Raw genomic sequence first — 14669 nt, forward strand, 5'->3', positions numbered from 1 at the left:
CACCCCCGGGTCCCACCGCCGCTGCCCGGGGCCGACCGCCCCCGCTCCCGGGTCCCACCGCCGCCCCGGGTCCCACCGCCGCCGCAGCCGGGTCCAACCGCCGCCGCCCCGGGTCCTACCGCCGACCCCCCCGCTCCCGCCGACCCTCCGACGGCCTCTCCTACCTCCGCCGCCACTGGGACCACCGCCGTCGCCGCTGGGTCCCACCGGGTCCCACCGCCGCCCCCGCCGGGTCCCACCGCCGCCCCCGGTCCCACCGCCGCCTCTCCCGCTCCCGCCGACCCTCCGACGGCCTCTCCTACCTCCGCCGCCACTGGGACCACCGCCGTCGCCGCCGCTCCCGCTCCGGCCGCTGTCACACACCGCCGCCGCCACCGCCGCCGCAGCTGTAAGTACTCTGCTGGCTGCAACACCAGCCCACCCAACCCGAAGGTCCCATCCCCACACCCCACCTTCCTTGCTCACACAAGTGACCTGCCCTTTGCCCCCACCCCTGGCTTCCATTGGCCGAGGGCTTTGCTACCTGAAGCTCTGGGCTGTCATTGGCTGACAGGGCCGCCCATCCCGGCCCCGCGCTGCCCCGCTGGCTTTCTCCATCCCTGCGCCCGCCCACCTGGCTGCCCACCCCGGGAGTGCGTGAGGCTCCGGTACCATTTGCTGCGGCTGCGCGGCGTCGGGGGCACTGGTGGCGGGCCGAGTGCAGGGAGGCAGCGGGCCCAGGAGGCCGCGTCCATGGGCCCGCGATGGCCCCGCGGCAGGGACCACGGGCTCTGTGAGGGCGCGGGGCGCGGGGCGCGGGGCGGAGGTCCCCGGGGGCGCGCGCGGTGCATCCGGGTACCGTGGTGGCAGAAAAGGCCTGGCTCGCAACCCCGGGGACTGCATTCCAGAGGCAATGGTAGATGTTTCTCTCCCTTTCTCCTTCCCTTCGTCTCTCTGTAAAAATAAATGAAAGTCTTTACAAACCAAGTTTGTGCATTTCAAAAGCTTTCCTAGGCAACCCAAGACAAAGTAGACTACCTGAGGCATTTAGTTCACTTTATTCCCTACTTACACTAAAATAAACAGACCAAAGGCAGGCCTGAATAAAAGACTTCATCCTATCAATTATGTTGCTTAACAGAGTTATATTAATTATGACTCTTTCATATTGAATTCCAACACCTATCCCTTTTCATCTACCATACCAACAAATCAGAAAAGCAAAACACAACAAAGAGATAACACCCATAGAGTCTACAATGAGCTTAGGACTTTTAATACTTTAAAAGACTTTTAAAGAACTTTAAAGACTTTTAATAAAGAACGCAGCAGTTCCGCAGCCTGTCAGGAACAATCTCCAAGAAGAGTATAAAATGGAAATCATTTCTACTAAACAGTAATTGTTTTTAAACAACTCTATTTTGTTAGAACTTTATAAATGGTCGAAGGTTCACAGCAATCAAGCAAACAATGAATTTTTAAAAAGGCTACTGGAAAACGGTAGGAAAGCTTCGTGGCGGTTTTCCTTGCCCTGGTGCCACTCCTTCCCCAGCTTGGCTGTGGGCATGGAAACTGCATCCCCCAGTTCCCAGGGCGGGATCCTGGTCCTTAGGTCTGGAGAAAGCAGAGCAAGACCTCTTTGCTAATGATCGTGTAGGTCTGTTCTAAAGCTGCCTGCCCAGCTTGGCTGTGGGCATGAAAACTGCATCCCCCAGTTCCCAGGGTGGGACCCTGGTCCTTAGGTCTGGAGAAAGCAGAGCAAGACCTCTTTGCTAATGATCGTGTAGGCAGGTCTGTTCTAACGCTGTCTGAGAGCTCCCTGAAGGCTGGAAAAGCTACGGGCATTGCTGGAAGCCATTAAGCTGGCCAACAACCCGTAGCTGCCGGGACCAAAAGATCCTGGTGGAGGCATAATACCACAGGTGGCAAAATGCCTATGGGTGGAAATTGGGGAGAGAGCTTTTATTGGGAAATTAGAGCACTCAAAATCACCCATATATTTGGGGAATTCAGAAAGCCACATGCATGCGTCGGGGAAGAGGCTTGCTCAAAAATTACCTTTGAAGAAATAAGCTTTCACTTTGGGCTGGTCCCTGGGCTCAGTGCAAACCCAGCTGAGTGCTGAGGGACAGCCCTAACAGCCAATCTTCAAAGACTGAAAAAAAAGTTTACTCTCTCATTTTCTGGCTCCTGGTATTCAAGGAGATCTCTGTCCAAACACTACCCGAACATACGCTGAGGAGCAGTCTTCAGTGACCACGCATAGCAACAAATACATCCTCTGTAAAAAGAGTTCAGTAAACCCCTGAAAAATGGACTACTATAACCTTCGACCATCACAAAAAAATAAGTCAAACCCTCGACAAGGGGAAGATCTGACTTCCAAAGTTACAGCATAAGAATAAGACACGCCATTTTCAAGAAGAAAATCACAAGGCATTAGCAAATTTAAAAACTATGGCCCATTCAGGAATAAATATACTGACTGAAACAATTCCTGAGAAAGTTCAGGAAACAGACTAGTCAAAGACTTTAAACAACTCTTTGAAATACACTGGAAGAGCTTAGAGACCACAAAAAATTAAGACACAGCATACCTAAACTAATGGGATGAAGAAAAAGCACTTGTGAGAAATAATGTGCGCCAGTAAACACCTACACTAAGAAACAAAAAAAAACAAAACAAAACAAAAAAACTTGAACTCTGGCTGCGGTGGCTCAGTTGGCTGGAGCATCATCCCATAACTGAAAGGTCATGAGTTTGATTCCTGGTCAAGGCACACACCTAGGTTGTGGGTCCATTTCTTGGTCAATGCACGTACAAAATGTCAACCAATGGATGCTTCTCCCTCTCTCTCCCTTCCTGTCTTTCTCTAAAAAGCAATAAAACAATCATCAAGGGAGGATAGAAAAAAACAGAAAGAAAGAATAAAAGACTTGAAGAACACTATTAAACACTGAAGAAGAAGTAACCTTGACATCTTTCAAATTCTTCCAAAACAGAAAAGAAGGGAACTCTTCCTAACTCATTCGATGAGATCACCAGTTCTTTTTCCTACCAAGGCCAGATAAAGACATGCCCCCCCCCCCAAATTATAACGGCCAGGATACATTTTAATGAGCATAGATGAAAAACTTCTCAACAAGATACTAACAAACTGAGTCTGAAGCATGTACAAAGGTTTATATACCGTGAGCAAGTAGGACTTATCCTAGGAATGCAAGAAGGTCAGTATAAGAAAATCAATCCATACAATAGACACTAATGGAATGAAATTAATTACTGACCACCTCAATAGACACAGAAAAGGCATTTAACAAAATCTAATGCTCTTTCATGATTGAAAAAATAAAAGTGAGAAAACCGTAAGTAGATTAAAAAACACAAACAAAACAAAACACTGAGAAAACCATGAACAGACAGGAACTTCCTCAACATAATAAAGGTGACCTATGAAAACCCCACAGAAAACAACAAAATCAATATTGAAGGGCTGAAAGCTTTCCCACCAGGATCAGGAACAAAACAAGGGTTCCTGTTTTCACCACTGCTATTCATTACTACACTGAACTTCTAGCCAGAGCAAGTAGACAGGGAAGAGAAACAAAAGGCATCCAAATCGGAAAGGAAGAAGTAAAATTATATCACTGATGGTATGATTCCATATATCTATATCTATATATCGATATATATAAAATCTTTCAAAGAATCTACCACAGATCTACCTGTGGCAACAGCAAATGAAATGAGCAAATTTGCAGGTCATAAGATCAACATACAAAAATCTGTGTGTTTCTATACACCAGCAGTGACAATCCATGAAGAAAATTAAAGAGCAATTCCATTTCAATGGCATCTCAAAGAACTAAATACTGGAAATAAGCTTAACCAAGGAGATGAAAGTCTTGTACATTGAAAACTATAAAGAGTGCAGGAAATCAATTTAAAATGTCCAAATAAATAGAACGGTATTCCGTGTTCATGGGTCAGAAGACAAATGATCGAGATAGCAATACTATGAGGACACATTCGATGCGATTTCAATCACAATGTCATCCCCCTTTTTACATAAATAGAAAAGCTGGTCATCCAATTCACATGGAATTGCAAGGAGCCCAAAATAGCCAAAGCAAAGTCAAAAAACAACAAAATTAAAGGGCTCCCACTTGTGATAAATATGTGCCCAGAATATGTGAAAAACCTTTCAATTAAAACAACAACAACAAGACAAAAACCGCCCATTTAAGTGGGAAAGACGCCTGAAGATTCTGCCCCAAAGCAAACCTGTGCATGCTAATAAGCATAGGAAAAGAAAATCCTCATTCATCATTAGGAAGCTACAAGTCCATACCCCAAGGAGATACCAGTGGTTACCTATTAGAAGAGTTGGCATAAAAAACAAATGTTGACACTTGTCAGACCTTTCACGGCACGTGAATAAACAAACTGTGGTACAGCCATGCGACGAAATACAGGTCAACAAGAAAAAGTAACACACTGCTGATTTAAACAGGAATGAATCTTAAATGAATCATTCTGAGTTCTTCTAAAATATCAATTCTAAACGAGTAATTGGGGCCCTGCAGCCCTACCAGAAGCAGAGGCGGATTGAAGGGTGGGCGCAGCGGGCGCGCACCCTGGGCCCCGACTTCTGAAGGGCCCCGCAAAACCCCAACTTGACACTTTCCTCTAATGACACCAAGTTTGCTTTCATTACTACGCTGCATAAAATATGGGAAATGCGGGTTTTTCTTTTCCCTGGCTCTCTCCTTGTTTTTAAGGGGCCCAACCAATATCTACTTCCCCGTCGGGGGCCTCCACCCGCCTTAATCCGCCTCTGACCAGAAGTCAGGAACTGCAGTGCTGAAGAGGGGAGGAGGCCGTCAGGCTGAAGGCCACTCCGGGGAGCAGGGGTCCCGGCCCGGCTGCCAAACCCAAGGGGCACCTTTGGCATCAGCACCTGGGAGACTGTGCTCTACTTTTTTGTCCCTTCAAGTCATACAACATGACATAATGTAAGAGGAGAAAGTCGGCCATCACGGGGACGCAGATCCTTACCATTTGTGCTCCTCTTCCTTGGTTTCTCCCGCTGCCAGCTTCCTCCTTTCCCAGAAAGCCCACAAGGATTCCTCCTTCTTAACAGCCTGCACCGCGCCTTCATTTCCAACCTCCTGTTCTCTATGCAGCCTCTCTGACCCCAGCGAAGATCTGAGAATTATAACTCCCTCTCCTTCATCGTCTGGCCACTGAACGAAGCCTGTGCTGTGACGCTCTCTTGGGTTTCCTGGTTGTCTTTGTTGCGACAGCTCGCAGACAAAAGAGCCTGCGTTGGAGCTCAGAGTTGGGTTGACGGCCCCGTGGTTTTCTGGCAACGCGATGGTGGGGCCCTGACAGCAAGGCTTTTCCCACTAGAGCCAGAGAGGGGTCCCAGAGAGGAGAGCTAGGGAGCTGGGGTGGTGTCCATGGGGATCACCCCGCTGTCAGAGGCTGGCCTGGCAGCCAAGCCTGCAGATGTGCCCGCACCGACTGCCCCAGGGATTGGTAGGCTGGTGGTCTTCTGAGTTGTTGCCGTGTGCCCAGCAGAGGCAGGGCCCCTGGGGGTGGAGGCTGAGAGGGACACCACGGTAGAGGCCACCGTGCTGGTGGTGGTGGTGCCCAGCCCTTGGCTGGAAGCATGGGAGCTCTGCTTGGGTGCAGGTCCGTGGGTGGGCACGACGGCGGGCGCAGCAGCGCCTCCGAGCGTAGGCTTTTTCGCAGCGCTGGCGCCAGGGGTCGTGACCAGGGTGCCCTGGCGAGTTTGCTTCCGCGTGTTCTGTCCGGAGCTTCCCCCAGGGCGCTGGGTGGCCGTGCCAGACGGGCCTGGAGCCGATGACGAGGCGGCCAAGGCAGGCCTGGGGCCGGCGTGCGTTCCCGGGGGGGCCCGGGCGATGCTGCCCAGGGCTGGCTGGCCTACAGTGGAGACTGGGGCCTGGGCTGGGCCTGAGGCTGCCCGTTTTCTGCCTCGAGAGCTGGGTGGAGCCCCCGAGGGAAGTGCATAGGGAGCGGGGCTGGTGTCCATGGGGGTCACCCCGCTGTCAGAGGCTGGCCTGGGAGGTGGGCTGGTATCCATGGGGGTCACCCCGCTGTCAGAGGCTGGCCTGGGAGGTGGGCTGGTGTCCATGGGAATCACCCCGCTGTCAGAGGCTGGCCTGGGAGGTGGGCTGGTGTCCATGGGAATCACCCCGCTGTCAGAGGCTGGCCTGGCAGCCAAGCCTGCAGATGTGCAGGCCGAGGGGCTGGCGCTCAGCACAGAGGTGACTGGAGCACCGGCGGACACAGGGGCACTGAGGGCAGGCACAGGCTGCGGGCAGGAAGGCACAGGCTCTGGAGCCCCGCAGCCCGAGAGGGCCCACGCCTCACCAAGCAGAGCCCTGAGGATCCGCCACCGCGCTTCTCGGTCTCTGTCCAAATCTTCTGGGGTCACCCTGTACCCGGGGTCGGGACCTGGTGGCAGGCTTAGAGGGGGCCCTCGCCTGCGCGGGAGCAGGCAGACCTTCCTTTTGCGGCGCCTGGAGGGTGCTGTGTCCCCTCTGGTGGCACCCCGGCCCTGCTCAGGCTGGCTCAGCCTCCGTGGCAGGGCGGCAGCTGAGGAGGGAGCCCCAGGGCGCTGCTGCCTCAGCGTCTTCCCGGCCCTCTGGGGCAGCCCGGCGTGGCAAGGGGCGGCACGCCTCCCCCTCTCCACCGGAGGGCAGCCTCGGGTGGAGCTATAGGAGCTGGTGATGGGGTTCCTCTTCCTGCAAAGGCAGGGGGAGCCCCTCACGGAGGCCTGGGCCTTACCGCGCCTTCCGTCTTCCCGGCCCTGCACCTGGAGGGTGCCCTGCAGGGGCCCAGGCCTGAGCACCGAGGCACGGAGGCCTCCCTGGGCCCCCGGGAGCCTGCAGGTAGGCGGGGCTCCCTCACAGCCCTCAGCCTCACTCTCTGGCACAGTGGGCTGCCCCCCCTCCTCACCTACCTCCTCCCCGTGCCCCCCACAGGCCCACTGGTAAAGGGACCTCAGGATCCCGAGCAAACGCCACAGGCTCTGGGGGATCCTCACACAGACACTCACGAAGGCTGCAACACCGCATGTGAGCAGGTGCTGGCGGGCTGGCCCTGCAGGAGGTGGAGGAGCAGGGACAACTGGGTGCCGCTGGCGGACCCAGGGAAACTGGCCACCTGGGGGAGCTCTGAGCTGGCCCCCTGGTCCCCAGGGCGGGGGGTGGGGGCTGAGTGCACTCAGGCAGTTGCCCATTGGGCGCGTCTGGGAGCTCTGTCCGGGAGCACAGAAACCGTCCTCAGCAGCCAGAGAGAGCTCGCCAAGAAGTATCCGTTGGGCTGTTGCCTGGATACACTTGGAACTCCCCGGAGGGGGGGCGCGGGGGAGGGGGGCCACGTGGAGGGCCGGCAGGAGGAAGGCGCGCGCTCCAGCTTGCCCAGATTCTGTGGGAAGGGCGCGCCCAGACGCCTCTCGAGGTCGCTTGGGGGCTTCCCCATCTCGGGCTGGGGGAGGGGCAGGCGCACGCGAACGGCTTCTGCCAATTACGCAGCCACTGCTCCTGCACCGGCCGCCCAGGCCCTCCTGTTACAGAAACAGGAGAGTCCAAAAACAAACCGCAGAGTTTGCAGCTGGGAGATAGGGAGCAGGAAGCAGCTTTCAGGATGCCCTTGCATGCCTGGAGCTAGTGGCTGGATACATTGTTGCAAAGATCCGCTTTACTTCCAAGACTCAGGAAGATGGGAGGGATCTTGGACTGTGGGCTGGTATGGAAGAAGCAGACGGAGCCTACTAGGGTTCTGTGAATGGTCAGGACGGTTTGCAACACCCACCGTGAGAGGACGCGGGGAGAGAGAGAGGAGGCAGGGAGGAAGAGAGAAGCAGCTGCGGACATATTTTGGGCTGGCTTTGGCTCTAGGAGGCTCACTCTAAGGCTCTCTCTGGCCCTCACGCCCTCACTCTCTGGCTCTTGTGGGCTCCCTCCATCTGGCTTGGAGAAGGGATCTCCAGGCTGCTTTAAGAAGAGGCTCTTGCCAGACTGCTTTGAGAAGGAGAGGAGATCCGTGCGATTTGCAGGAAGAAGGCAGTTTCCAAGGAGGCTGAGAATCCAGGCGGTCCTGCATTGAGAGCTGGAGGGCACCACAGCACAGAAAGGGCCTCCCCAGTCAGAACTGAGTGATTGGCAGCTGCTGGTAAAGCTGAACTGTGCCTGGGAAGTGGGGAAACGGTGTTTCTGACTTCCGTAAGACTGGCCAAGTCTGGGAGGGGGAGGCAGGACTTTGTGTAAATAAACAATTCTTTTCCTTTTCACCAAACTCTGGTATTCAGAGTTGTAATTCTGGCGGCGGGCAATCGGACCCCTAACTAAACAGCCCGAGCGCAGGTAGGCAGCGGGCCCAGGAGGCCGCGTCCATGGGCCCGCGACGGCCGGGCGGCAGGGACCGCGCGCTCTGTGAGGGCGCGGGGCGCGGGGCCGAGGCGCCCGGGCGCGCGGTGCATCGGAGCACCGTGGTGCGAGGAAAGGCCCGGCCCGCATCCCGGCGCTTGCGGAGCCATGCTGCGTACGCGGCCCGACTCTGAGGCGGCGGCCGGCTGGGGCATGCCGGGGAGCCCGCGCTGAGCCCGGCCTCCGTCTCCCGAGCCCGCCGTGGATGATGTCGCTGCCCCTCCCTCCGCGGGCCGTCGGGCCTCGCCGCCGCGCCGACCTTGTCGGCGGCCAAGGAGAACCCGCGCAGGAAAGTCCAGGCCAACATCTTCAACAAGAGCAAGTGCCAGAACTGCTTCAAGCCGCGCGAGTCGCATCTGCTCAACGACGAGGACCTGACGCAGGTGAGCGGGCGGGGGGGTCCCAGGGCTGCCCCAGAGATGGAGAGCCAGGCCCCGCGCAGTGCAGCCGCCGTCCCGGGCGTCCCCTTCGGGCTGGAAGTTCCCGGGCGCGGGCCACCCCGCTGAGGGTCTGGAGGGGCCGGCTGAGGCGGGCAGAGCGCCTCGCCCGGGGTGCCGGCGACCCCCCCCTCCCTGGTCCCGACGCCCGTGAGACCATAGTCCTGCTGTGGACAAGCGAGCGGACGTTGCCCTGTGCCCGAGGCGGGCGGAGGTGGGGGTGCATCTGAAGGAAATGGAAAAGGAGCAGAAAAAATGTGCGTGAGTCCTTGGGGGAGGGGGCGGGGGGAGGGCGAGAAGTGTATTGATAGACTCGGGACAAAGGGAACATGCTCGAGTGTGCCGAGAAATAACATCCTTTCCCGTTCCCGTAGCCCTGCCGTGTGATTCGTGCTTCTTGGGTGACTCAGCAACGCCTGGTTTTTCTTAGTAGGAACAAGGCGCTTTAGGAGGTCTTGCTGCCTCACGGCCCCCCCACCCCCCGAGTCTGACTTAGGGCCGCACTTAGACTTGCCCCCCAGCGGGCCCGGGGTGTCCCTCGTGTCAGACCCAGCCTGCCCTTGCTCCGCGTCATCGCCCCTGTCGGGGATTGCAGAGCTGAGGGGTCCTGAGGTCTGGGGGGAGGGTCTTGCTCTTGAACTTCACCTGGGGCTCCTCTTCTGCGCTTGGGGCTCAGCTCTCCAGTCACTTTCGAGGACTGAGGAGCCTGTGGGTCCTGGGGAGAGTCGTTCCCTTCCTGTTCTATCCGCCAGGCGAGGGCTTTAGGGGAGGCCAGTAGCTCCCAAACGTGCATCAGAGTCGCAGCCTTGAGGAATACAGAGCCCTGGGCCGACACCTGGGGCGACGTGGGACATGGGGCGTTTGTGTTGGTGGCAGCTCCCCAAGAAGTGGGGCTGTCGACCCCACTGGCCTTCGGGAGCCAGTGTCCTGGAGTCTCTGGACCCTGGGAGGGCTTTGGGACATGCTGATTTCTTGGGTTTCCTGATGCAGCCTCGTCTGTGTCCCCGTGGGGTGTGTCCTTGCCCTCTGCCCTGCCTGCATCCTCTTCAGAGATTTTTCTGCCACACCCCTGAATCAGCCCAGGGAGCTCCTTTCACGTTCCGGGGAGTGTGGGGGCTGGTTTAGCCGCTGCTGTTCCAGAAGAACCCCTTCGAAGGAAGCCGCTGCTTTCAGGTGCACCCGCCTGGCTGTCTCGAGTGCTCCTTGAGTGCCCACAGGGCCGCGCGCGTTCACGGGGCTGAGGAGAGTGGAGGGTTGGGTGGAGGGCTCACGGCCTGGGACTTCGTGCCTCCCTCTGAGGTCAGGTTCCCACTGGCCAGGAAAAGACTCCTTTCATCTAAAACCAAAAAAATTGGAAACCAAAAAACCCAAAACAGAACTGCGTCACCAGACACTGACCGCTGCAAAGTCACAGGGTTGTTAGGACCAAAGGGCCAGGTCCTCTCGGGAAGGCCGAGCTGCTTCCTGGTTAGGTGTTGGGGCTGCGGGTAGGGTTTGCAAGGGAGATTCCCTCTTCTTGGCTGGATGCCTTTTTCTGAGAAGCAGTGGTGTGGTGATGAGGGTCCTGGGCCTGCAGTCAGGACACCTTGCTTCTAGTCTTGGCTGTCACTCGCAGCTGCGTGACCTTGAACAGTCCCTTTGCCTCTGTATTGTTCATTTCTTTTTCTGTACATTGGGACTAGAGATCCCTGACTTACGTCACTCACCAGGCTGTTGTGAAAAGCAAGGGCTGATAACTTATCAGACTTTTTGTACAGTAAAAAAAGAATCACCTACAGAATAGTAAACTTGGATTTAGGAAATTCATTCCTGAGCTTGGCAAGCATTGTTCATATATATATTTTTAGAGGGAGGGTTGATCCACTTATTGATGCATTTCATTCATTGGTTGATTCTGTATGCGCCCTGACCATGGATCAAACCTGCATCTTGGTGTATCAGGATGACGCTGTAACCAACCGAGCTACCCACCAGGGCAGCAAGGGTTATTCTGAGGGTTTCCTGGTTATTTCAGGCAACTACCAAAATTGGTAGATTGGGTCTTATTTTTTGATCCTTAAGTTTAGATAAACTAGAATGGAATCTGCATATTTGAGTTGAACCTGTTAAAAATTTTTGAAAAGTCTGTTAATTATTAATTTGATTCAAATGAGTGGGGTCACAAATTTAAAGTATGTTAGCTTTCACTGTATCGACCGTTGAATTGTGGGTTTTAAAACAGACCTGAGTTCCAGGGCACAACTGCAATGGTAGTTTCTGAAATAATGAGTGGGGTTTTTTGTGGTGGGTGCGATTAAGTCAGCCCTCTGCCTTCTGGGATCTTTCAGGAAAAAACTGCTCTTGAAAAGAGGAGGGAGACTCAGGGATGTTGCCAACAGCCTTCGCTGCTTGCTGCTCTCTGCATCTGTTCCCCTTCCCACCCCTCCCCCTAGTTCTTCCTCTCATCCTCGTGGATCCTTTAGAAAAGCTCAGCCGATTGGTTCTCATCAGTCTCCTGCAAGCCCCTGCTTCCTGCTGCCTTCTCGGTCCTGAGTTTATTTTAGGCCATCAAGCCAGGGAGATAGAGCGGTGATAATTGAGGCCACCCCCTCTCTAAGAGGTGAGGGCACTGAGATCAGTGAGGCAGTGAGAAGGCCTTTTGCCCTGGGATGTCATCGTCCCAGGGGCAGACATTTCTCTGAGCCTTCTGCTCTGAGCTTATTTCCACAGCTGTGGGTTTTGTTTATTTTTCCCCCAGAGTGCTACAGAAACCTCTCCCAGGGACTGCATCCTAGCATCAGACCTGGAAGAGATTTGTGATCAGCTAAACCACTTTTAACCATGAGAAGACTGAACCCCAGAGAAGAGAGACCCTTGCCTGTACAGGGACACAGTTAGGATTCTTCAGCCACTGTTCTCTCCCCTACTCATATTAAGGGTCTGTAGTGGCCACCCCATAAACACATGGTGAGGAGAGTTGTGTCAAAGAGGATTATGTTACAAAAGGTGCCTCGGAGGGCAGGCTTCGGGGATCCCACCACCAGGGACCCTGAGATGACTGGTTTGGAGCAGAGGAGTTCCTGATTCTTTCCTCACCACTGGAATTCAGAGTGATCCAGGATAAGGAATAAGCAACAGTCCTTTATTACTTGTCATGGCATCCTCCAGCCCCAGCCCCTGTTCACAGGGTGGCATTTATCCTTCAGGTCTCCTGTGCATTTCTCTGCACATATATGGATTTAAATACACACTTAAAACCTTTTTTTAACCTAACCTGTTGGTACGTATTTGCAACATTATTTTTTTCTGGATGGCAACATGTCTTACTTCTCTTTTTATGTTATTAAATACAAATATACCAGGATCATTTGGTAGAGTGTACCACCAGGTATGTATTACAGTTTTGCTATATTGGTGGCCAGCAAGGTTACTTCTCGGTTTTGCTGTTTATAAACGGTGAATGCTTCAGTGAACAGCTTTCTAAATGCTTCTGGGTGCATTGTGCCTGCGTGAAAGCAAGTATTTCTCTGGGGGCAAATACTTAAAAAAAAAAAAAAAAGACGGGGTTGACATCAAGTGCATTACATTTGTTTCTATTTTATTGATTATGATATTACAGTTGTCGTAATTTTTTCCCTTTGCTCCCCTCTGCTCAGTACCTCCTTACTGTCCAGGAACTCCCCCCCTCCCTTAGTTCATGTCCATGGGTCGTGCATATAATTTCTTTGGCTTCTCCATTTCTTATACTGTTCTTAACGTCCCCCTGTTTATTTCGTACCTACCAGTTATGCTTCTCGATACCTGCACCTATTCCCCCATGATTCCCTTTCCCCCCTCCCACTGATAGTCCTTCATATGATCTCCATGTCTATGGTTGTGTTCCTGTCCTAGTTGTTTGCTTTGTTTTTGTTTTTAGATTCATTTGTTGATAGTTATGAGTTTGTTGTCATTTTACCATTTATAGTTTTGATCATCTTTTTATTAAATGTGTCCCTTTAACATTTCATGTAATAAGGGCTTGGTGATGATGAACTGCTTTAGCTTTACCTTGTCTGGAAAGCACTTTATCTGCCCTTCCATTCTAAATGGTAGCTTTGCTGGCTAGAGTAATCGTGGTTGTAGGTCCTTGCTTTTCATCACTCTGAATGCTTCTTGCCAGTCCCTTCTTGCCTGCAAAGCTTCTTTTGAGAAATCAGCTAATAGTCTTATAGGCACCCCTTTATAGGTAGCTCTCTGCTTTTCTCTTGCTGCTTTTAATGCTCTTTACCTTTCACCTTTGGCATTTTAATGATGACGTGCCTTGGTGTGGTCCTCTTTGGGTCTAGCTTGTTTGGGGCTCTCTGTGCTTCCTGGACTTGTATGGCTACTTCCTTTGCCAAATTGGGAAGTTTTCCTTAATATGTACTATTTTTTCCTTATGATAGCCTTGGGTTTTGTTTGCTCTCTTCTTCTAGTTCCTCATGGTGTACTGTTAGGTTATGCTTGAGAATTTCTCCTCTTTTAGTATATGTATTTTCAACTATAAATGTCCCTCTTAGGATTACTTTCACGGTGTCCCATAACTTTTGGTATGTTGTGTTTTTGTTGTTATTTATCCCAAGATATTTCCTAATTTCCCTTTTGACTTGTTTAGAAGTGTATTGTTTAATTTCCACATGTTTGTGAATTTTCCAGTTTTCCTTCTGTTACAAATTTTCCGTCCCATTCTATTTTGATCAGAAAAAATACTTTGGGTGGTTTCAATCTTTTAAATCCTATTAAGACTTCTATTGTGACCTGATGGATTGTCTGTCCTGGAGACTGTTTTGTGTATACTTGGGGAGAATGTGTATTCTGCTGATGTTGACTGTCGTGCCCTGTATATGTCTGTTGTATATCATTGGTTTATAGTGTTATTATATGTAATTGGTTCATAGTTTTGTTCAAGTCCCCTCTTTTCTTACTGATGTTTTTGTTTTTTTCTACCCATTACTGAAAATGGGATATTGAAGTGTCCAAATAGTATTGTAAAACTATTTATTTCTCCCTTTGATTCTGTCATTTTTATTTGATATATTTTGGGGCTCTGTTATTATGTGCATATGCGTTTATAATTGCTTTATCTTCTTGCTGTATCAAGTTTTTATCAATATATATTGTCCTTCTTTGTCTCCTTTAACTTCTTTTAAAGTCTATTTTGTTGAACAAAAATATAGCCACCTTAGCTCTCTTTTGGTTATTACCTCCATGGACTATATTTGTTCATTGTTTTATTTTTAATCTATTTGTGTTCTTTTATCTAAAGTAAGTAAGTCTCTTGCAGGCAGCACATAGATGAATACTATTTTCTTTTTAAATTTAATATGCCTGTTTCTGCTGTTTAATAGGGGAGTTTAGTTCATTCACGATAACATGATTACTGTTAAAAGATTTACTTTTGTCACTTACCTATTTGTTTTTGGTATGTTTTATGTGTTTTTTTGTCCCTCAATTCCTCCATTACTGCCATTTATTGTTTAGCTTTCTTTTAAAAATTCTTTTTAAAGTATATTTTATTGATTATGCTATTACAGTTGTCCCAATTTTTTCCCTTTGCCCCTGTCTTCCCAGTGCCCCCCTCACCTGGTACCACCCTTCCCTCCAACAGGTGCCCCACCTTAGTTCGTGTCCATGGGTTGTGCATATAAGTTATTTGGCTTCTCCATTTGCTTTACTATTCTTAATATCCTCCTGTCTATTTTGTACCTACCAACTATGCTTCTTCATCCCTGTACCTTTTCTTCCGTTCTCCCCCTCCCCCCTCTCTGCTTATAACCCTCCATATGATCTCCACAT

The 14669-nt window shown here is 51.7% G+C and overlaps 1 protein-coding gene across 1 annotated transcript in view; it reads left to right on the forward strand.

Moving 5' to 3' along the window:
* The first annotated feature begins 8734 nt into the window (after nt 1-8734).
* Nucleotides 8735-14669, forward strand: part of LOC150006673 (membrane-associated phosphatidylinositol transfer protein 3-like) — a 61534-nt gene continuing 55599 nt past the window's right edge. The window contains exon 1 of the mRNA XM_090281987.1: nt 8735-8822. The gene's annotated coding sequence lies outside the window, so the exon portion shown is untranslated. The remainder of the gene's footprint in view (nt 8823-14669) is intronic.

Source organism: Furipterus horrens, unplaced genomic scaffold (genome assembly GCF_987537825.1).
Source record: "Furipterus horrens unplaced genomic scaffold, mFurHor1.1.pri manual_scaffold_6, whole genome shotgun sequence".
Lineage (NCBI taxonomy): Eukaryota > Metazoa > Chordata > Mammalia > Chiroptera > Furipteridae > Furipterus > Furipterus horrens.